The 22,489-nt window shown below is 38.5% G+C and overlaps 1 protein-coding gene across 1 annotated transcript in view; it reads right to left on the reverse strand.

The window, feature by feature from the left end:
* Positions 1 to 22,489, reverse strand: part of MED12L (mediator complex subunit 12L) — a 266,607-nt gene that overhangs the window by 138,521 nt on the left and 105,597 nt on the right. The window lies entirely within an intron of this gene.

Raw genomic sequence — 22,489 nt, forward strand, 5'->3', positions numbered from 1 at the left:
GATATTATTTCTTCTGGCCTGAAGTTTGTTTAATTAGCACCATTGACTATCCCACTTAACAAAAATTGGAAGGAAAATTTTTAACTTCAATCTTTATTCTTATTGAATCCCTATGTACACTTGGCACTACTTCTCTGTAGAAATGAGCAAGACACTAAAGGCAACATCTTGCCTTTAACACCAGTTAAACAGTGGTGCAAGAAGGTGGGCAACGCCATGATACTGACTAAGAGAATTCACAGGTCATATTGCTGGTACAGGGCAAAATGGGCCAGTGGAATTAGAGGCAATATGTTTTGTGCTGTAACGCTGAAACTGAGCAGAAAGTACACCATCACCACTGCCTGAAGGCAACAGCATATATGTAGGATTGCTGGACTAGGAGCATGCCCATGCACATCTGCGGAATAGAGCATGAGCAGGTCCATTACTATCTTAGATCTTAAAAGGATGATAGGAATGTACCAGGCCTGGCTTCTGGGGTGACAGATAGGCGGCTCCATATATTGTCTTTTCACCAAAAGCTACAGTACAGCATTTTGTTCCAGAAGTACAGCTGAGGAGTCAAATTCTTTAACCAACTAGCAGGGAAATAGCTACAGGGATAGGATGATTGGAGCTTGGTGGAAACTGACTCCTGTTTTGTTGTGCCATACCCTAGATGTAACTTTCTGCTCTCCAGCTTTTACTTTTTAATTATGTTTAAATGCCTCAGATCAAATCATACAATGAAATAAAGCTGAAAGTATTATACTTTCCTCTGTGTTAGATATCATGCTATATTGCATGATGCACAAAAGGAGATTGTAATAACTTCACCTCAGTACTAAAGAAGTTACTTGTGTGTTCAAGAGGTGCAGGAATTATTTTTTAACAGGTGAGAGGCTCAGCAACAGATTCAGCTTACTATACAACTGAACAAGTTACACAGCACCATCTAGCGGACACACCTTTTTCTATTTCAAAATATCTAGCTCTCCAAGATTTATAAAGTGTCAATCAGTATTATCTAGATTCAAACCCACCACATTAATCAAAGAAACAGAGCTTTTCATTTCACCTCGATTTATGGAATTCAGACAGATGACCTAACTGAACTCTTTGACCATGTTTGATTTTTTTTTTTTTTTCGGGTTTTTTTTGTTTTGTTTTTTTTTAAAGAAGGAAAGATTGTTGTCAATAGACAAAAAAACCAAGGTTATTAGTCACCCCAGTTGTCCCCATCCCTATGCCCCACACTTTACTGAGAAAAGCGCAATAAAGTAGTCATGGTAGGCAAAATAAAAGATTCATCTGAAATAATCACTGCTACTGAAAATTGAATTATGAACGTTTGAACACTAAACAAAAAGATTGCATAGGTTTCACACTGTTCCTTAGCGTAACATGAACACAAACTTAAGAAACTGCTCCTGTGAGGTGCTGAGCAACTTAACGCCCAGTGATGACAATGAGAGCTAAGGAATCTCAGCATATGTAGGATTGGGCCCTAAATTTTCAAATCATTTGCAGGAACAGATATATATTTTTCTCTATACTTTTGTCTTGTAAAATGAGTACTCTATTTCAGCATATAAGGGTCCAGATATATGCTCACTCACGCATGCATCTCAAGCTCTCTATTTTAGCTAAGGAAAAATATAATAGTGTGCATGCAAGCAGGTGAAATTCACGCTTGAGAGAAGAGCTCCCACAATACCATTTGTGCCATGGGATCCACATATCGTCCCTTCACAGGGACACCCCAAACTGTGAAATACATGTGATCCAGAATAGTACAACAGTGGAGGTCTAAAGAGAGAGTTTACACAATTGGCGCAGGGATGGGAAGCGGGGGAAGGAGGGGAAGCTACACAGAGCAGTGAGCATCAATTAGTTTATTAGAGTGTGCCAAAAATGAAGGGAGCTAACTAATGAATTATTCCAGATGAATGAAGAATTTGTGGAGAATCCTATTAAGTAGGACCCCAGGCAAACTTTGTAAGCCAACACTTTTTACCTCGAATGAACACTGACAAAACTCAAGTTTGTTAACTGGTCAGTCCCACATTTAATTCAGATGCTCCACATTATAAAGTAACAATGCTCTTAAGGGTATATTTTCAAAGCAATGTACAGGGTTTTAGCCATATGACATATATTGACCATCAGATTATCCTCAGACAAAGCAATGTGGGCTACTTTTAAAATGCACTCAAATAGCAGTAAACTTACCTACCATTTGACCATTTAAAATAATTAGAAAAGAGTAAGTGAACAATATATCATATTGGGACAAAATGCTTACGGTCACATGAGTGAATGAGGGTTATATTGTGGATAACAATAATATATCCTACTTTGTCTTTTATCATTTATTTTCTACATTATTGATATTCTGATTTATAAGCTTCTCTTGCATCTTTTCCGTATGTTTAAATTGCTAATGCCATTTTATCACTGAGAGATAAAGAGGCTGTGTAAAAATCAATAATCCTGAGGAGACAAAACACAAGCTTAAATTTACATAGGTCACTCTGTGGCTAGAAAAGAAGCAAAGCTGGAACAGGGGAAAACATATGCCTAGATAAAACAAGATCTGTAAAAAATGAATGGGGAATTTAAAAAGTGGGGTTGGATTTTTAAATAAGAGAAAAAAAATGGAATTTAGAAAGCACAGACAGTTATAAGCTATGGAAGAGACTTTGTATCTAGATCACCCCTCTTTAATCACAGTCTTCATTCTTTCTAAATATCTCAACAGTTAGGTTTTGAACTTCCACACCTCCCTTGAAATTTTGTTTATTATCTACAAATTTCTCTCTCTTCAACACTGATTTTCCTTTCTTTACTTCCTGTTCCATATCTGGTGATTATTGAAAAAAATCCCCACCTCGACTCCTCACCACATGCACACTTTCTTTGAGAACTACTTGTACATACACAAAGGACTTCATAAATCTTTTCTTTTCTACAGGCTATACAAATTAATTTTCTTTAATCTCTCCTCAGAGGTCATGATTAGTTTTTGCCCTTATGTGGATCCTCTAATTTATCTGTGTTAAATTTTGTAATATGACTCAGAATAACTCTAGATTTTTAGTCCTCTCTCTCTAACACTAGCCAATATTCTCCCATTCTAAATTTGTGCAATTGATACATCCTCCTCAGATGAACAATGTTGCATTTTTCCTTCATGAATCTCATTTTATTGATTTAATCTTCCATTTCTCTAGTTTATCAAGTCCACATTTTATTTTTATTCTGGCCTCTAAAGTATTCTCTGTCTTTCCCATGCATTTCTTACCATGTCATTAGTTTGATCTGTGCCCATTTTCTAAGCCTTTTTTAAAAATACTTGACGCTCGCAGAATTATTAGATACTCCCCTCTCAAGATGACAGCATAGTGTATCATTAAATTAACTTGTTATTTATTTAGACAGCTGCATTATCCATCTTCCTGTCCAAATTCAATTTCTCAGGAAGAATACTCAGGAATCATGTTGAATACTTTACTCAAGTCAATAAATACCATATAACACATTTATCAATTATCTTTAAAAAAAAAAAAAAAAAAGTCAAATAGACACAAAGTTATTTTGGCTAATCAAGAATAGACTAAACAGTGTGGACCTTTAGAAGTACCTGATAAACTTACTCAAAGGGGCTGCACTCTGGCAGGTGCAATTCAGTACTGACAATTAAAACAAAATTTAAAAAAAAAGATGCAAGGTTGCAAGAAATAATTTGAATTACTCATATCCATAAGTACTAAAATTAACTAACCACTCAAAGAAACCGAGAGGTCATTATAAATGGATCAATGTAAACATCTTAATATGCAGAAGCATTCAAAAGCCAAACAATATATTAAGTAGTATGAAGAATAAGATAGAAAATAGGTCATCGATCTAAACCCCTGGGGTACACTCACCCTTGTTCAGTTCTGCTCACAATGTGGCAGAAATAGGAGTTCAGAGATAAGCAACACAAATTATTAGAGGCAGAGAGAGGTTGGAAAGATCAGGAATGTCAGATTAGAGAGGAGACTAATGAAATGGGACATGACAGTTATATAAAGTAATGTACTGGGAAAGTAAAGTGGGCACTCCTATTTACCTTCTCTCATGATACGAGGACAAAGGGGCATTCAAATGAACTGTAAAGCAATTTAGACATAATAAAAGAAAATACCTTTATTAAAATACCTTTGGAACTCATTGTCACAAGACATCATTGAAGTCAAAAGCTTAACAGAACTCAAAAGATATTAAACATTTGTATAGATAACGAGAACACCCAGAGTTTTACATTTAGGAGTCAAAATGGAAAACCAAAACATAGTGGTACTCTTCCACACACTACCCAAAATACAATCACACATGATGTCTGGGCTCCTAAATACACACAAGGGCTCTGCTGGGCTCCTTCTGCTTGACTTCCTCCCAGTGAGGCATGTATGCTCCACTGGGCTGCTTGATATTAGCTCCCCCGGCTGTGTTCAGACGCCCTGCTGTGCTTTGCTAGGCAACTTGGACTTGGCTTTCTTTTGTATTTATTGTGGGAAAGGTCCCCAGCCCACTCAGTTACATGGCTCAAATGAGGCATCAATCATAGTCAGATCTCCATAATTGATCTTCCTTCTCCTTTCACTTCTTACGGACCCAATCAGAGCACTGGCATTTAGACAGAATATAAATTCCCATACTTTAGCTCAAAAGTCAACCACTAACTTTGATTAGGAAGAAATGTCTTCACATGAGGGGACAGTTGTCCACGACAAGGTTTCTTGCACCTTCCTCTGAAGCATCTGGCTACTATCAGAGATACAATTCTAGATATAATGAAGCACTGGTCTGATTTAATGTGGTAATACCTATATTTCTGTGTCTAACACGTTTCTTTTTTTCTCACCCCTTACAAGGAAGGAAATCAAGCGAATTTGACAATATTTGACTATTACAACTCCATGTCACATAGAGAAAGTAACAGGTTTTTTTAAAATGGGATGTTTTCTTTCCAAATGATTGATTTTGTCATGACTTTTGTCCTGTAAAGCAGACAATTATAGGAGTGATTTTGGTTTGGACAAGGTGCTTTGTATATTTTTTCTTTCTGTATTGCTTAATTCCCATTTTACAAATGATCAATCCAACAGAGCAATATTGATAACCTTATCTGAAGGCACACAGAGTCAGCAGCAGATCTGGCATTAGAATTCAGAAGTCACAGTTTTTTGTACTTAATCCACCAGACCAAGCTACCTTTCTATTACTAGTTCATGGTATTGCCAGCTGAATGACTAAGTAAAAGAAGACAAAAACAAAGCAGTACACCCAAGAGTAGTAATTAATTCCCTGGGGGCAGCAAAGCTAATTGAAAAATGGAAAATTTTGTTCCTTTTTTCAACTGGAAAATTTCAAAACTCAAAATTTTTCAGCCAACTTTACCTGGTAGGGATTACTATTACCATTGCTGATTGCTTACAATAATTACTACTTCAATAATCTTCTGAAGTGTGTAACTGCTTAAACAGCAACATTTCACACTGTAAATACAGACACTGTAGCCCACATGACAGTGTGGGGTGCTGAGAGTTTGGGAGATTTTTGTTTCTTTTTTAATAGTATTATGCAACATTATGAAACATCATCATCATAATGGAAAAAATTAGCTGTGAAATGAAACTTGGCTACTAAGAGCAAAAAGGATCTGCTTGTTTGTGTCAAGTTCAATAAACTGCGTAATGTTTATATGAATCTTCTCTTCTTTAATAATATGTATTTCAGTGGGGATTACAGCAAATTGATTATTGTACAAGCAGCTTGTAAAAAATAACATCAGTCTAAACAAAAACCAATCTATTACAAGCCCCCACTGTTGAATGTTCTGAGGGCTGGCAATTTAAATGCATCTTATGCAGTGTACTTAAACTGCACAATCAGAAGGTGTCAATAGTTCATCATGCATTTGCTTTGCTCTACAAAAAATAAATAAATAAATAAAATCACCTTTTTAATGTAGAAACTACATCTGGTTGACAAATCTGACAGAACAAACATCTCTTATGAAAATGCAGTTTCACCAAAATCTAAAAGTTTTGTGGGAGCATATCAATTTCAGAAAAGTTTTTGATAGGAAAAAGTCAAAACAATTCATTTAAACTTTTTCATTTCATTTCTACAATGCCAAAACATTTCATTTTGATTATTGTTTCATTCATCTTTACTTTTATATTATATGAATTTCATTATGTTCATGTGTTATTTATATTATATACATTTAAAATAATACTTTATACTATAAAGTTTTAACATTATCAAAATGAAAACATTCAGAATTTCCTTCTGAACTTTTGAGTGCTTGACTGCAAGCTGAATTATGTTCTTTTAACATGGGGGGGGAGTGTATTATATATAATTTCCTAGATTTTTTAAAACTGAAACTGAAAAAAAAATTTCATCACATGGAATCATATTGATACCCACACGGTTCAATAGTAGGATTGCAACCTTCAGTCCACCACACTGACCTCTGCCACTTGTGCTAATGGAGTAATTGATACTAGTTGTAAATTGTTATCTTCTATGAGGACCAGCCCTAGAGGAGAATAAAACATTTTGCCAGATCTCTGCCGACAGCAGAGGAATGATGAGGTTCAGGAATCCTGAGTTCTATTCCAGGTTCTGGATAGGAGCATGCACTAGTGGGCACAGACTCCTCTGCCCATTTTCCCAACCTTGACCCTTCTGCCTGGCTCCTTGTCCCAGTCTTATTCTCCTTACTTGCCTATTACCAGTCACCATTCCTCAGGATTTTCATCCCTATCACACTCTCCTAGCTCAGTTGGTCCTTGGTCTTCAGCCTCCACATTCATTTCAGTCACACACATGACCTGCGAGAGGCTTGACTGTGGTCTGCGAGGACTGAATCTTCAGAGGTTTTAGTTGCTAAAAAATCTAAGGCATTTTTACTGACCATGTGCCCACTGAGTTTTCAAAGGTTTATAACTTGGCCAAATTTGGGCAGATTTTGATGCCAAGCAGCATATCCCTAACACAAAAGCCATCTCCTCCTGCCAAATTTCAAGTCCCTGCTCCAAAGAATGGATACACTAGAATTCTTCAAAGAAAAGGATGCTACCAGTTTTTTTTTTTTTTAACATAGGTAAAAATATATTTTTCCCCTAGCCTCAGAATGAGTATACATGAACCCTTTTCTGGCTAAGGAAAATACAATGGTAACTATACTTTGGAAGACCCCTAGACCATCCCCTGAACAGATGTTTTTTTAACCTGTTCTTGAAAACCTCCAATGACAGGGATTCTACAACCTCCCTTGGAAACCTCTCCTTATAATTAGAAAGTTTTTCTTAATTAATTTTAAATCCCTCTTGCTGCAGATTAAACCCATTACTTCTTGTCCGACCTTCAGTGAACACGGAAAACTGACCACCATTCTCACTCTTTATAATAGATCTTAACATATTTGAAGTCTTATCAGGTCCTACATCTGTCTTTTTCTCAAGAAGAAATATGTCCAGTTTTTTTTTTTTTTTTTTTTTTAAACCCTTTCCTCATAAGCCAGGTTTATTGGGATTTTTTGTTCTTCTCGGAACTCTCCCCAATTTGTTCACAGCTTTCTTCAAGTGTACTGGACACAGGACCAGATACAGTACTAAAACAGGCTTCACCAGTGTCAATTACCTCCTGTGTCTTACATGTGACACTCCTGTTAATACACTCCAGTATATCAGCCTGTTTTATAACTATCATATTGTTGGCTCTTATTCAATTTGTAATGCACTATAACCCCCAGAGCCTTTTCAGCAATACTTTTGCCTAGCCAATTGTTCCCCATTTGGTAAATGTGCATTTGATTTTTCCTTCATAAGTATAGTACTATGCACTTGCCTTTACTGAATTTCACCTTGTTTTTCAGACCAAATTTCCAATTTGTCATGGTCACTTTGAATTCTAATCCTGCCCTCTGCAGCCCATAGGGCTAGCTTGCCTTTACTATATTCACTACCTTCACTTCATTATATTTAGCTGCTTTTATTATATTCAGCAGTAATGCAAGGAACCTACAGGCCTGTATCCTGTAAGACATTAGCTTCAGTGGGTTAATATAAGACTTGAGGCCTATGAACTTTGAACAGATAAACAGCCCAATGGAAAACCCCAAGCCTTGGAGAGCTGAAAATATAGTGTTTGACCACAAAAACAACCAACCACAAGAATGTCCAAGTGTCCAACCATAAATCTGTTATGGCAATGAATTGACGTAAATAACAGGTACATGAGCTACATCCACAGATACCTAACCACAAGAAGGCCACACTAATGAATTGACATATATGATAAATTGAAATCATTGATAAACTAACCTATAGGAGAAGGACATTCCAGCATTAATAATGTGAGAAAATATAAATAAGAGAAAAGGGAAAACACTCTACTGAATATGCAAACATAGTGGCATCAGTATTTCAGATTATAAAAGTTACATCCCAGCCTAGGAGCAGTAAGAAAAGGAGATGTAGTCCTTAGGGGGTGCCAGAACCATGGCCACTGATGAGGAGGAGAAAGGTAATGAGGAAGATGATGGCTAACATTTCAGGTTGTTCTACAGGGAATGGTGTGAATCCATGGATGTGCAGATGTATATTTTGTAGTATCTATATCAACCTTGCTGAGTTGGGATGTTTGTAACTATGCTAAAAGTATTAATAAACTATTGGTAAATATAGAAGAGCTCCTATAGTGTGAGTGTTGCAACTGTGCACATTGGGATTCCCAACTACATAATAATTTGAATAATGCTGGGCCTGACTTTGGGACAAGAACCTGTCAACCCTCAAAGTGATAACTGGGGAGTCTTAAGTAACCAACATATATAACCTGTAGATCAGGCTACACCTCCAAAGCGCTAGCAACCTCTCCCATATGCAAATTTTTTAATCATGCTCTCCACTCCATTATCCAAGTCATTAATGAAAATATTGTATAGTACCAAACCCAACACTGACCCCTGCAAGACCCCCAGTTTGACAGTGAAACATTTGTAACTACTCTTTAAGCGCAGTTTTTCAACTAGTTGTGCACCCAGCCTTACAGCAATTTCATCTAGACCTCATTTCCCTAGTGTGCTTATGAGACTGTCATGTGGGACTGTGTCAAAAGACTCACTATAAATCAATCTACTCACATCACATCTACTGCTTTCCCTCTATTCACTAGGCCAGCAATCCTGTCAAGGAAGGACACTAGGTTGGTTTGGTATGATTTGTTCTTGATAAATCCATGCTAGCTATTACTGATCACCCTGTTATCCTCTAGGTGCTTCCCTGTTGATTGTTTAATAATTTGTTCAGGTATCTTCCCAGGTATTGAAGTTGAGGTAACTGGTCTAGAATTCCCCAGGGTGTCTTTGTTCCTCTCTTTAAAAATAGGTATTATGTCTGCTCTTCTCCAGTCTTCTGTGACCTCACTCATCCCCCATGAGTTCTTGAAGATAATGGCTGATAGTTCCAAGATTGCTTCAGTGAGTTCATGAAGTATCCTAGGATGAATACATCTAGCATATCTAAATATTTTAACCTGTTTCTTCCCTATTTTTGGCTTGTGTTCCTTTCCCCTTATTATTAATTGTGGTAAGTAACTAGTCACCATTAACCTATCTATTTTATAAGAAATAGATTTTGTCAAATTAACTTATTTTTTTCATGAGATTACAAATTTGATTAAAGTAATTGTGTTGACGTCATATACTTAGACTTCTGGTAAGGCATTTGACTTGGTAGCTTGCAACATTTTGACTAAAAAACTGGAACGAAATAAAATTAACATGGCACATAATAAATGAATTAAAAGCTAGCTAACTGAGAAGTCTCAAAATGTGACTGTAAAAGATAATCATCATCAAGAAAGTGTGTTTCTAGTGAGGTCTTGCTAGTCAAGGAATGACTTGATTACACTCTATAAGGACCTACACGGAGAACAAATATTTGATAATAGGCTCTTCAATCTAGCAGTGAAAAGTATAACATGATCCAGTGGCTGGAAGATTAAGTGGAAGACAAATTCAGATTAGAAATAAAGTATAAATTAACCACTGACACCATTTACCAAGGACTCTCCATCAATGACAATGTTAAAATCAAGATTGGATATTTTTCTAGGAATTATTTTGGGAAAGTTCTCTGGCCTGTGTTATATAGGTGGTCAGACTAGATTATCACAATGGTCCCTTTTGGCCTTGAAATCTATGAATTTATAAAAAACTTTTTAACAAAGACCGAAGCAAAATTGGCATTAAACACTTCAGCCTTCTTGATATCATTTGTTATTGGCTCTTTCCCTACTAAGTAGTTGACCTACAGTTTCCTTCATCTTTCTCTTGCTCCTAATATATGTATAAAACCTCTTCCTATTGCCCTTTGTGTCCCTTGCTTCGTGTAACTCATTTTGTGCCTTAGCCTTTCTGATTTTGTCCCTATCTGTACTATTCTTTTGTATTCATCTTTAGGAATTATCCATGTTTCCACTTTTTCTAGGATGGTTTCATGAATAGCCTGCACCAATAATTCCATCTTTTCATTTTGATTTTCCTTGATCTGGTAGTAAGAGAAACAAGTAATAAGAGCTAGTCTCCCATTTTTTGTTTCTCTAAAACTAATATTTTCCATAATTTTTAAAATAAAATTGTTTGGCATCCAATAATTAAAATTATCCCCTTCCTACTCCACAACATGTAGTGGGTACCTGCTTTACTTGGGATGGGTTCTCTCTCTCAGGCAGAGTTAGTATTGTGACCGAGTTATAGCTCATTGTTCTTACCGTAAATTTTGGGGAGAGGGAAGGAGAGGAGGGATGAGAGGGCAATCTCCCATAACAGCCACTGATAAGTCCCAGTCCAGAGGATCTTTGACTCTTGAAAGGCATAGTGGATAATAGAGAGCCTCACTACGTACATGACTCCAGCCAAGATGTGGAGACAGAAGTATAAAGACCTGCTATGGTGATGTGGCTTTTTTTAATTATTATAATAATATTATTTTAAATAAAGACTTGGCATTTCTTTAATCAATCAGACATTAGGGTTGCATGAACTTTTTTGGGATTACAAATCAGAGTAGTTTTGCCTGTGGGTGGACTCACTCTCCTTCTCTTTCACTTCTTCTCATGTTTCCTTTTTCAGAAGCATATCTGGAGGAATAGAGATTCTACATAATACTTCTAAGAATGGTTTAAAAATACTAATTCTCAAAAGATGGATTCTGAGGTTCCTCCTCTGAGGTCTCTGGACCCAGTCCAAAAAAATCTAGCCTGGCTCTCAGAAAGATGAATATGGGCAGCCCTGTACATTTTCTGGGCCCTTTCTTGTCCCTTTCAGAGTCTTTACATTGGAAGAAGAAGAAAAAGAGGAAGTAGGGTCATGTGTTTCTTGTTCCTTGTTTTATTGGAAAAACAGTCTTGGAAGTTTTGTTTGTGAAAGGGTTTACCTTCCTTATTACCTGGACACACACCCTTTAGCCTCATGTCTTGAGATAATAGGATATCACTGAAGAGGGAACCTGCAGGGAGATCAGCATCTGCTGCTGTGCATGCTATAGCAGTAAGTGAGATAATCCATAAGAGGGCTCCTACAACTCTTGAACTCTAGAGATGTTACATAAGCCCCAGAACAAGGGAGGGCCAGGGAAAGCCTGAGCAAGGTGATGTTACATAACAGATACATGGCATGCCCATAGTGAATCTCACTGAATCCCAGTGAGCCTGGCAGCTTCACATAAGAGCCAACTCGCACCTTGTTAAAGGAGACAGAGAAATTATCAGAAATAAGTGGTGGGCCAAGAAGCCCCTTACTACCTGCTTGTTGCTGCTGCTCCCTCCTCCCTTACCCCATATCCCTCCACAACTGATTGGATGGAAGAGAGTTAGAAAGCAGCATGACCAAGCCAACTCACCACATAAGCAGGGTCCTGTTAACCACAGCCAGCGTGGACTGGCCAACCCACATCATAAGCAAGGTCCTGTCAGCCTTGGAATTTTTGCACCATTTCCTGCCAGCTTCTCTAATCCTCTGGTAGTCTGGGAGGTATTCTTGCCAAAGAAGCCTGCATAGACATGCTGTGCTGGAAGCTGCAGCAGCAATAATGGAAGAGGTTTTCCAGCAATCTTGCTGAAGAGCCCCTGAGTGTAAACACTCCAGCAGCACTTTGAATCCACTAAGCCAAACATTAAGAATAAGAAAGCTATTTTTGTTTTCCACTTGCTCTGAGCCTGGCAGCTGATAAAGCCTTCCTGCAGCTGCTGGACACAGACTGAATTGATGAATGCTGCAAGGGTGTGGCCACTGCAGACCTAATTGATAGCTCTGGTGTCTTTCTCCAAGGTGCTGCAAGTACACAGTAAGACCAGTTGCAATGGATCTGCAGACTCTCTCAGCAAAGACGAATATCTATTGTGGGGGACACTTGAAGAAAATCCATTTAGCCATTTTGAAGTTATCAGAGGATGAAAAAATACATTATGTTTTGAAAAAAGAAAAAAAAAATCTTTAGAATTTTTTTTTAATTTTTGCATTGATAACCCTAAAACAGATGGAAATTGAAATTTAAATTGAAATTTTCAACTTGACACACCAATAGACTTTAATGAGCAGTAGAGTGGTATTAGCAAATGGGTGCTAAATTACACAACATCTCACTAGCTTAGTTTGAAAAAGTCATTTTTAAATAAAGTTAATTTGAAATCCCATGACTGAGAAGGCACAGGAGAAAATTCTGTTAGCCTACTAGCTATACTGTTGCACACAAAGATGAATATTTTTGCATGCCCTCAATTAACTGCAGGACAAGGCACTTGCGAGTTCTGCTAGCAAAGCCTGTAAAGAACTTGCAAACCACACAAGGTTAACAACTCTTGTTTTTTTCATTTTTTCACTATGTTCTCCCTTCACTTGAATAAGAACAGGCTAACTGCAAGCAAAACGCTAGCATTAAAGCATTAAAGGTTGAGAGATTAAGTTCACAAAAGCTAGGGAGCACCAAAAGTTAAGGTTTCTGTCACAAAGATAATTCTGCCACGTTCCATCCAAATATTTCCTGTGACAGCTTCCCTGTGGAATGTAAACATGTGCATCAGATATGTTAATAGGGCTCCAGCCAGCAAGTTACTCTGTACTCCGGCATGGAGCTGAGCATCCCCTTTTTCCAATGACGTTAGTGGGAGCTGAGAGCTGTCAACCATCTTGTAGGATTAAAGCCTGAGTCCCTAACTGAGAAAAGTATTTAAAGCCATGAGACTACCTACCCCTATGTAGCAAACCACTTACATGCTTAACTTTAAGCACTTGTTTAAATATAATTAAAGTAAATTGCATTTAAAGACATGCTTAAGTGCCTAGCTGAAGACAGATGCACTGCTGAATCTTGGCCTTAATTAATTCACAACAAACAAGGGCAGTGTCCTACTGCTGTAGAAAACTTAACTTTTGAAATTTCATGACTTTTGGAGCTTAATTTTTGTAAATTTCCATAGCACCGAGATGAGTTTTTTCATTTAATCCATAAACGGTAATCTAGCATGCAGACAATCAGGGGTTAGGCCAGTTGAAGTGGAATGGTGGGGTAAAGCCCAAATATAACAGGGATAAGTGAGCCTAGAGCAGAGGATCCCTCCCCACACAGCCATGCGGACAGAAAAGGACTCAGCTGCTGCTCCCATTTCTGCCTGCTCCTTTCCAGGTGGGAATTGTGTGAAGAATGGAACTTTTCACATCATTGTGAGAGTGCGTTCTGCAGAGACCATAATCACATCACTTGCAATAAATTCACAAGAGTTTGCAGCACTGATTCTAGGTTACATTAGAGGTATAGTATTATATAGCATATAAAATATAGAATAATACTATTCTGCTAAAATATAGAATAATACTATTCTGCTATAGCAGAAAAAGCATGACATCAAAGAGAAATACTCCAGTGTCATGTAAAATGCATGACATCTTGCAGGTACACACACTTCACAAGCGACACCTTTCCCAAGAGGGGTCTGCAGACCCTCTCTTCATTCAAATCCCTCCAAAAGACTCATTTCTTCTGCAAGGCCTACCAAAAAACTATCCCATTAAACCTTCCATCTACTTATGCTATCTATCCAACCTATTAACAATAATTCTTTGTACCCAACATGCTGTGCACTAGCCTTCATAGAATAATATGGTTTATTTTACTCCTGTCCTTCCTTCCCTTCTCCCACCCTACTATTTTCATCCTCAATCACTGAGTCAGACTTGAATTTAGTTGGTAAGATGCTTGAAGCAGATATCATGGGGTTTTTGTATTGGGAGGTGCCCAAAACACTTTTGGGCATTGTTAAAGTAATTCACATCCATCTCAAAAAATAGTTATGAGACCCATTAGTAGAGTAAAGATTTAGCAAAAGCTAGTATTGAAATACTTTATTAAATTCTTGATCTAACCTAAAACTTAATAATTCAAAACCTACAACCCAAAAGATTCCATTCATCTCAAAAAGTCAAATTTTTTGGATCTATTTCCACAGCCAGATGAGCAATTCAGCTGGAGTTCATCTTGTCCAGGGAGACCTAAATCTCATGGTGTGCATTTCCAAGTGTAACAAGATTATTAGAGCAAGTCCTAAAACCAGATTAAGTTCTACAGATCCATCTGCTGACAAGCCAAATACAAACAGCCAACTGTAGGACACTTCTACAAAGCTAGAGTTAAAAACCCAAAGTCAAACATGTTGAGATAGACCTTCACCTTCTGCATTTACTCTATGCCAGAGTCATATAAAAATCAAAGGTCAAATTTCCATTAGCAGAAGTAGGAGGGATTTGGCTTCCACCTCAGGGATGGAGTGTGATTCAATCAGGCACCTACGGAGACCTGCAGAAGTTATTCTTAAATATATTTAGGCTTTGCTCAACTCAGCATTTCAAGGCCTAAGTGACTTAAGACTGGTCTATACTAAAAAGTTAAATCAGCATAGCTATGTTAAATCAGCACAGTGAAAAATCCACACCCAAGAGATATACTTAAGCCGAACTAACCCTCACTTTACACAGCGCTAGGTTGACAGAACGATTCTTCCATCAACCTAGCTGCTGCCTCTCAGGGAAGTGGATTACCTACAGCGATGGAAACTGTAGCAAGTGCCTACACTAAAGCACTACAGCTGCGCTGCTATAGCATTTTAAAAATAAACAGCTTTAGACACTGAAAGTCAATAGGATGCAGGCTCCTACATCACTTTTGAAAATGGGACAACTGTCTAAGTCACTTGCCTTGCAATATTGATCAGAGCAAGGCCTAAATACTTTTTAAAATCTGGGCGTTAGTGCTTTAGAAATTAGAAGGTCTGACAAAATGCCAAACCCTGCATGGCTCACTCATGTGACCAAAGTTCAATGAAGTCAATAGTATTACACATATGAGTAAGGTGAGCAAGATTCAGTCCACGACTAGATTTCACAAGCAACAAACTGAGTAGTAATTATGGTGAGGCGTTCCAGAGACAAACCCCATTTTCACAGAACCTTATCTGAACCTTTTAATAGTAAATAAAAATACGACTACACTTCATGTGTGTATTGCGAGGGAAAGTTCTCGCAATTGAACTCTGACATTGCCAACCATCTACAGACAGTTTCTTTGCATGAATCTCTCTCTCTCTTTTTCTCCCTCAGGTCCCCCCAGAAGAATGAACACACACACAGACCTGGAAAAACAAAGACAGAAGGAAAAAATAACTTTGCTGACACAGCTTTTGGTATTGTAAAAACAATCAAAATGCCCCACATATGCATTTCCAACTAACAAGCCTTCTGTTCGGATTATTCTCTAAAAATGTTTATTTCGGACATCTTGCCTTTATCCCCCCAAGAGAGCTATCGACACAGAAACAACATCTGCATTATAAATAATTGTTAAGGAGGGAAGGACTGACTCTGCATAGCCCCAGGGGTTTGGTAACAGGATATGGAACCTGAGGACACATCAGAAGTAACAGATAATTGCTAATAGATGACAGCTGTTTGGCTGCCTGTGATACATGATTTTGGGCATCCTAGACCCTGTCTACACTTACCTCCGGGATTCAGCGGCAGTCGATGGGAGTTATGCAAGCTACGCAAAAAACTTGCATAACTCCCGTCAACTTCTCTGCTCCTCTTCTTTGCGCCATCTTCACTGCACTGTGCTGACGGGAACCGCATTCCCGTCGATGCAGCGCTTCGCCACTTGCGAAGGTGGTCTTAATACATCCATTTCTGACCGCTAATACGTCTTCACTGACCGCTCAGGCGAACCAGATAAGTCGATGTGACGGTGGCAACTTTGCCACTGTCAGTGTAGCCGTAGCCTCAGTCCAGTTCCGAGCAGTAGGGTTCTCTGTCACAGATCGAACACCATAACTGACACCCTAGCTGGCAACGCCAGCAGACAAGTTAAGGACCACATGAGCAGGAGAATTAACCCTCCCTCTCATACCTAGAGATGGCCCCAGCAGGTGAGGGATGAGGAATGTTGGTGGGACAGCAGAGAGAAATTTTCACTGTCGTACATCTGTGCAATATGTGTGCTGTGGACAGACAGTGGAATTCAGTCTCAAGGGTTGTCAATCTGACACCCTTTCACAAGTGCTATATTCACACAAAACTGAATTTTAAAGCTACAATCATACATAGCTATCCCACTTTTGAAAAAAAAGACAAATGGACAAAAGTAGAAAAACAAGACGTCATTCTTAAGACTATCCAGAGTTTGTTACATGTTGCAGAGGTCTCCTGGCAGTCGTGACATTTATCACTGTTCTTTTTCTAACCCTTTGGAGACAGCAGACATATCTGTAGATCCTCTTAAGTATCTATTTGGCTAATAGTTTGGAAAATGTCAATGTTAGCATAATGGGAATGGAGTGACCCACTGATTTGTACAGCTGTGTAGAGTCACTCTAACAGGCTCAAATTATATGCAGATAGTAGAGACTTCCCACCCCACCCTGGAAGAATTCTAATCGCTCTCTTGTTCTTTTTAAATACACATTAAGTTATTTGTGCTTCAACATTTAATCCAGCACATTATGAATACGGGGATATTTTCAACCTTAACTGTGAATTTCTAGGCTTTTGCCTATTTAAGCAATATCCTTTAACTAAAAATGCACACACAGTTCATTGTATGTTGCAGTGTGATTTATTTTTAAAGGAGAGCTCCTCAGTGGAAGTGTGCTGAGCCTGAGACTATATTTTGCTCTCTAGAATTAAAGCAAGTAAACGTTTAATTAGTTGGTATGACTTAGTTTAAACTAAGCCTTTCCTATTTTAATCTTCCTTGATTTACAGAAACTATACTGTTAAATGGCTATTTTACACATGAGAACCTACTCCATTCCTGTGAACTTTTTACTTCTTAAGATACTAACAGAATGCTGCAAATTATCTTACTTACCTGAAATTTTAATGATTACACTAAAGTCCTTTACTAAACGCACCCTTTTAACCAAAATAACTTACCATTCGAAATTATGTTAGACTACAGTATACATCTTGGCATGAATCCTACCCTATTCACATTGGCAGCAAGGACACAGAACAAAAACACAGATGACACTTCTTTTAAGAATATACTGTGCATGTCCAACTTTTCAAAGTTGGGCCTGATTTTGCAAGATGCTGGTCATCTCCTACAAGGTCCATGGGAGTTCATGCCATTCAGTACCTCACAGAACTGGGTCCTATGGCTAGAATTATCAAAGACGCCTATAGGAGCTAAATGCCATTTAAATTTCAATACGGTTAGGGCACATAACATACTTTAGGCTCCTTTAAAAAAAAAAAACTAGCCTTAATGGCACGTGGGTGGCAGAGGAAGTACAGGTTGGTCCTTCTCTTGACAAAACTCTCTGACCAGATCATCTAGATAATCTGCCTAGTGTAATTCAGCTATATAGTAACATAAAGGAATCTAGCTCTAACTCTAGCACCCCCACTCTCTACAATCCACACCCAAACAAATCCTCTACTCCCAAAATCTCTTCCCCTTTCCCCATACAGAAGCAGCACATGAAACTGTTCTGCAGGTGGAGGGGCAACTTCACTTGCTGAAATGACAGCAGAATTGACCCTCCTCACCAAATACTTGCCAACTTACATTTGTGGTGTTTTTTGTTTTTTAAGTGAAGTAGCAGCTGAACAAACGGAGAGCTGAAAATAGACATTTCTACCAAGAATGAAATACCAGTTGTGGCTGATGGCCGGCTTCCCCCTAGTGGGTCTCGCGCTCTCCTGCTTGTAGTGGGCCGGGAAGTTGCCCGTCACCTAGTCTTCCCAGGGGAGGGGGTAGGGACCCGGGCCCACCCGCTTCTCCGGGTCCCAGCCCAGGGGCCCTATCAGCTATGTGCTGCTGGTACTGTTCTCCAGACTGCACGCTCTTCCCCTGGGCTACTTTTCCCCCTCCTTCAGTCCTTCTGGCTCCTTGAGCCGGTACTTTCCTCCTGGCCACTCCACAACAGGATTCTGCTCTCCAGTCCTCTACACAACTTCACACTCCTAGCACTGCTCTGGTCAGCTCTGCTCAGCACGGCACTCCTACTTCCTCCAGCTCGTGTACTGACTGTTTGGAGCAGAGGGCTTTTATGGAGCAGCCTCAGCTGCTCCTAATTGCCCCCTAATGGCTCAGTTAGGCAGTAGGAAACAAGGCCCTGAGCATTCTGGGACTCACATATCTCCCATCCACCGCTCTCCTACTGCCCTCTGCCTTTGCTACCTCACACAGTGCTGACGGGCAACATAATAATGTGCTTTTGATAAAATATAAGAAACCAGATTCACCCACAAGGTAATTACCCAAGGATTTCTCAAGCATGATCTCTCTGCTGCTGTTTGCTGTAACTCATTTCAGTCTGATGGGACAGCACGTGAAGGCAGCGCATTCATAGAAATAGATATAGAAATCCAAAACCAACCACAACTTAATTTCCAGCCCTGCAGTTAACTCAGATCACCTGATCTTCAAGATGACTCGGACTAGTCCAGAACACCCTTTCTTTCCCAATACATCCCGCATCCCCATGACCTTCAGCAAAAGGGGAAGTCCAGTGGCACTTCATTTCCAGGTTTTTGACAAGCAGCCCAGTGTTACACCATTATTCAAATTCTCTGTAGTAATAAAAACCTGTTTTCATTATCACTCTGCAGCAGTAAGACCCTAAACACTTTCCCAATTCCCACTGCTGGCACAGCTACTCAGTCTTTAAGGGAGTATCTTCACTGCAGAGCTAACCCAGATTCTAGTGCAGGTGCTACCCCAACCCCCTTCCATACACACAGAAAAACCTGTACCCCAGGCTTGAGGACACTTTAAACTCTGACAAGCATGGCTAACAGTATATGTTTGAGCTTGGATTTTAGTATATATATAGTCCCCTTTTGACTTCAGAGTGAGCATTGCTATGAAAATCCCACTGTCACAGGATTCATTTCACCTCACTACAAACAAGAATAGGAAAACATAATTGTGCCTTATATGAAAATTTCCTTTCTTGGCGTAATAAGGTCCACAAGTGAACCCACTCTGAATGAACTGTTCATTGGGGAAAGCATGGGATTATTTATTAGTACTCCAAGTTAGTTATTCATTTGAATTCCTTGCTCTACAAAAGGATTATTCTGTTTGGTCTTAAAGTTTAATTTTCTTTACTGATACAGAGTGGTTAGAGATTTCCAAGTCAGTGGAACTGTCTCAACTGGCGGGTTTCTCCGAGGCGAAGCCACACCTCCTCTGTTACTGATTAACAGATATGGTCTGCCTCAATGGTTGTATAGAGCAGAGACCCAATATCATGGACCTGTGGACCTCATTACTTCAAGAAAGGAAACTTTCAGATAAGGCACAGAAAAAATTTCCTGTTTTCATCTATTACAGACATGTTTACTGACTATGATCCCAATTATTACAGGTATGAGGTGCTGCCAGACTGAGCACCACAACACCCAAGTAATTTTGGAGCCTAAATCTCATCTTCAAAAAGAATTTAGGCACTTAGAAGCCAAAATCCCATTGACTGACCTGAAGAAAAGCTCTGTGTAAGCTTGTCTCAATCACCAACATACGCTGATCCAAATTAAAAGATATTACCTCACCCACCTAGTCTCTCTAATATCCTTGGACCAACCTGACTATAACTCTGCATTGACTTTCAGTGGCAGTTTGATTTCTAATTGCCTAAATCCCTTTTCAAAATGAGATTTGGCCTCCAAAATCGGTTAGGTGTTGTAATGCTGAGTGGCGCAATACCTAAATACCTCTAAAAATGTGGGCTAACTTTTTGAGTGCTGTAAAGCTGATACACTCACATGCGTGTATATGAAGTCTTTGGAGTGATGCCAGAATAAAACAGGTGTCAGTGACATCAGAACCAGACTCAGAGACTGAAACTCTGAACAGGAACTGTCCAAAAGATTTACCAATCACATGTGAACTGAAACCACGAGTTACTCAGAGGGCAGTCAACGTTTATAGAAAATAGACATCTATCACAGACTTGTGTTGGTCAGTGGGAAATGCTTGTGGCCTCGGATTGTCAAACTACTCCCAAAAGCACGTGTATCTCAAACAACATTGTGACTATGATACCTTTGCTGTTTCAAAACTGAAATGACCTCGATGTGTGATAGTGTGGATAGCTTTGTATTATCATTGCACCTCTGCTGTTACTACAAGCATTATCTAAAGGCTGTTGGTCTGAATTAATGACCTGATCTTAAAAAGTAACAAGTTCCTCCTAAGGATGATGAGTGCCCTCAACTCCTGATCTCACTGACACTGAGCACCGACAACTCCCAATAAGGAGGGCATAATCTTACATGGTCAGACCTTGACTGTTCAGAGAAACTGACAATAGGATAAAAAATAATATAAAGTTTTAAAAAGATGTTGTCTGAAAATAAGCTCTTGAAAAGGACTGTAGCTCTTCTTCATACTTTTATCTGTGCTGAGGAATCACCACCACAGTATGACAAACTAATGAGTTCTAGTCACATTGTAATATCAGAAGAAGCTGAAGGTCACTCAGCCTGGGACATGGACCTAAATTTTCAAAAGTGACTACTCATTTAGGGTGCCCAACTAGAAACATCTGAAAAGGGATTGATTTTCAGAAAATGCTGGGTTTTGGCCCTTTGCAAGCCAGGCCCCTTTCAAACTTTTCAAGCTGGGCACACAAAATCACGAGTCAGTAATTAGTTAGGCCAGAGATTTTGACAAAGTTGTATCCCTTATTTTGGAGAGGTGATGGAGGTTTTATTTTTCCTCTTAGCAGAGGATATTTTGAAACAGAAAATAGCACATTTTGAGCCTTTCAATTATTATATTTTCCCTTTTAAATGTTATCCTTCTGTGTTGCCCATATGGGAATGGGAATTGTTGTTACTTAGCAGCTGGAAAAGGATTAAAGGAAAGATGTCATAACAGTTTGACATAATTTGTTCTATTAATCTCTAAAGGAAAATTAGAACAGTGTGTTGTCATGTTTCTGACTGCAAAGTATTCTAGCATAAATCAGTTTTATTTTGACCCAGTGTCATTCACAATAAAAAATATAAACAAAAAATTGTAATAAAGTAGGGCCAATTACTCTTCTTAATTACGCCAATGTACATCCAAGACTACTTGCAAGTGAAGTGGAATTATTCCATATTTCCTCCATCATAACTGAGATCACAGGCCTTGATGCTTCAAGAAACCTCACTTATTGGAACTCCATCTTAACAAATCTCTTTTTAGCCCCCTAGATAGCCTAATGGCTTTAAGACTGTGTCTAGCTCTGTACTTTTATCTCTTTAAAGGAAAGATGAAAACAGTCACTTTTGGAAGCATGGATTTATTGGCTGTCAGCATGTTATCAGTGTCTTATTGCAATAGACTAGAATCCTACTTTCTAAAGAAAGTTTGTTGTTACAAAGCAATTGCTTTTACAGGTCTTTTTGTTTTGTTTTTTGTTTTTTTTTAATTTTGCTTTGTTTAATGTAACTCAATTCCCAAAAATATGTTTACATTTGGAGACAACACAAAGCTTGTGAAATGTAATCTGCCTTTGGACAGAATATTAAATTTAGGGTTTTTTATTTAAAGGGACACTCTCAGATTGACTTAAATTCATCATTTAGATCTTGTTTAAAAAAAGTTCCAAAAGAATTGTTTCCACAATTTTTTCCTGATGAATACAATATTTTTGAAAATTAAAGTTTTCTGCATTACTGGAACCCAGAGTACAAAACCAAACTGAATGGAAAGTTGTATACGAGGATATCATGTGCAATCCAGTCATTACACCATTATGCTAGTGTGTGATTGTCAGACAGTGAGTGATACTAACCTTGTTTAATTATCCAGAATGAAATTCAAAAAGTAAATCTTTCATCTTTAGTGCTGAGTGATTTTCTGAGTTAATATTGTAAAGTGGTAGTGATAACCCA

The sequence above is a fragment of the Emydura macquarii genome, unplaced genomic scaffold, assembly GCF_026122565.2.
Source record: "Emydura macquarii macquarii isolate MOO-44397 ecotype Brisbane River unplaced genomic scaffold, CSIRO-AGI_Emac_v2 contig_18, whole genome shotgun sequence".
Taxonomy (NCBI): domain Eukaryota; kingdom Metazoa; phylum Chordata; order Testudines; family Chelidae; genus Emydura; species Emydura macquarii.